We start from the raw sequence: 2,936 nt of genomic DNA, 5'->3' as shown, positions 1-2,936 counted from the left end.
CCTCTCACTGTCTCTCTCTCTCTCTCAAGCACGCCTGCCCTAAGGCAAAAACCTCTTAAAAAAAAAAAAAAAAAGTTGGGAGGAGAGGGACCAATAGACAGCATAATGGGTATCATTGCACTCCCACATGGTTGTGGTTTGAGTCCCAGATCTCAGCTTTAACCATATGCTGGGTGCCAAAATACCAAGAGGAGAATGAAAGAGAAGGGATTGTGATGTGGCCACCCCTCCCCCCAAGGATGATTTCTCACTCTCTGTCTCTTTTTGTCTCTCTGGTGAGTGCCCACACCTTATACCAAAAATCTCTCAAAAAAAAAAGGGGGGGGTGGGAGGAGAAGAAAGGGTCTTCAGAAAGTTTTTAGAAAATGTGCTACTATGAAAAAGTTATATAAATTACAAGACATTTTAGACCGTTGTAACTGTGTGTTTTAATTTCATTTTACCGTGAATTTTTTGTCATCTCCTATTTCACATTTCATATGCCCTTCATATTTTCTCTTTTTGCTGTTCCTGCCAAGAGGAAGACTTACTAGTAAAGCCTTTGTGTTGATTTGTAAGACAACCATTTAAATAGCATCTAGTAAAAAATACTTTAATTTCTTTCATTATATTTCTATTTATGTAGATTGACAAGTATTTAACATTTACATTTTCTTTTTTTAAAGAACCGTTTATAGGGACCAGCAGTTGGCGTAATGGCTCTGTCGCTGGACTCCCACATAGTCGACTGCGGTTTGAGTCCTGGACCCGGTGTCTTAAACTCACGCCGGGCGCGTGTGCGTGTGTGCCCAAGATCCCGAGAGGAGAATGGAGGAGAAGGGATTGCGGCGTGGCCATTCCCCCTGGGGGGGCAGTTCTCGCTTTCTGTCTCTATGTCTCTCTGTGTCTGTCTGGCAAGCGCACGCGCCCTATAGCAAAAATCTCTCCAAAAAAGAAAAAATAAATAAATAACCATTTATTTCATTTTGTTATTATCATTTTTTAAAAAATAATTTGACCAGAGAGACAGAGAAAGAGAAAGTGAGAAAGCAAACCTTCAGGTCTGGAACACAAACTGTGCTTGGACATGTAATTCAGTGCCTTAACCACACCACCTGCACTCACCAGAGAGACAGAGAGATAGAGAGACAGAAAGCAAAAAATCACTCCCCAGGGGGAATGACCACACCACAATCCCTTCTCCAACTGCTCTCAGGATTTGGGGCATGCACATGCATGTACCTGTGCCGGGCAGGAGTTTTAAGCCACCAGGTCCAGGACTCAAACTACGGTCGACTACTTGAGAATCCAGAGACATAACCATTACACCATCTGCTGGTCTGACTTTTCTGACTTTCTGGCTACATTTTTACCTACTGAAGACTTGTTGAAGAAGATACCATGCAGTAAATATACATTCTATAAGAAGCCTCACAGCAAATCCATGCAGACATAGGGGAGAAAGCCAAATATGCAAATAACCAAATTTACAAAACAGATAAATTGTAGAACAATGATTGTGGAGCTAGCCTGGTGTTATGGAGATTAAGGCAAATGGATCCCACATGGCCAACTGCATAGTTCAAGTCCTGGATCCAGTGGCTTGAAAACACTTGCCTACATGCCCAAAAACCTGAGAGAAGAGTGGAGGAAGAGGGATTGTGAGTGGGGAGAGAGGGGCCCCAGGGGAGGGAAGGTTGGTGCTTTCTCACTCTTTCTTCCTCTTTGTGTCTCTCCTGCAAGTTCACATGCCCTATGGCAAATTTAAAATTTTAAATGTAAAATCAAAAAACAAACAACAGGGAACCAGCAGTTAGCGTAATGGCTATGTCGCTGGACTCCCACGTAGTCGACCGCGGTTCGTGTCCCGGACCCGGTGGCTTAAAACTCACGCCGGGCGCGTGTGCGTGCGTGCCCAAGATCCCGAGAGGAGAATGGAGGAGAAGGGATTGCGGCGTGACCATCCCCCCTGGGGGGTGATTTCTCGCTTTCTGTCTCTATGTCTCTGTCTGTCTGGCGAGTGCACGCGCCCTACAGTGAAAATCTCTCAAAAAAAAAAAACAACAGAAAAAAAAAAAAAAAAAAGGATGATTCTGATCACAGAAGCATGACATGGTTTGCAAAAAAATCACAGAACTCCTTTAAGTGGAAACTTTTTTTTTTTTTGAGAAGTTTTTGCCTTAGGGCACATGCACTCAGGAGAAAGAGACAGACACAGTGAGAGGGAAAGTGAGAAATCATTCCCAGGGGGTATGGCTAAGCTGCAATCCCTTCTCCTCCATTCTCCTCCTGGGATCTTGCTCATGCACGTGCACCTGGCATGATTTTGAAGCCTCTGGGTCTGGGATTTGAACCACAGTCAGCCATGTAGGAGTCCTGCTATGCCATCTGTTGATCCCAAGTGGAAGCTTTCTTAAACCATATTAAAATACAATGCAGTTTTATCTGGACTTAGGCACAATGTATAAACACATGTACGTATGTAAATAGTGAAGAAGTTGCATTTACGGTAACTTACTGTCTAACACCATATATCACCATTTTTGCTGTCTTTTGCTGTCATTGAAACTTTCTGACACGAAATTAAAATAAATTGCATGGATTGAATGTTCATCTAGTTCCAATAGACACTTTTGAACTTCCTCTCATGAAGTAATATTATTTGGAGATAAACAATTGGGAGGTAATTGGGGTTAGCTTAAGGTAGGGCCCTCATTATGGGATTAGTGGCTTCCTTTTTTTTTTTTTTCAAGAATTATTTATTTAATTTTATTTATTCATTCATTTATTTTAATTTGACCAGAGACTTGAACAGTAGTCGGCCATATTGGAATGTCTAGCACCTTAACCACTACACTACCCGCTGGTCCCCAGGATTAGTAGCTTCCTAAGAAAAGGCAGAGATTCCCTCCTTCTCCTTCCCCAGGCTCCAAGAAAGGCCATGTGTAGACAGAGGG

This window comes from Tupaia chinensis, unplaced genomic scaffold (assembly GCF_000334495.1).
Source record: "Tupaia chinensis unplaced genomic scaffold, TupChi_1.0 Scaffold000111_1, whole genome shotgun sequence".
NCBI lineage: Eukaryota > Metazoa > Chordata > Mammalia > Scandentia > Tupaiidae > Tupaia > Tupaia belangeri.
This window is presented reverse-complemented; position numbering follows the sequence as displayed.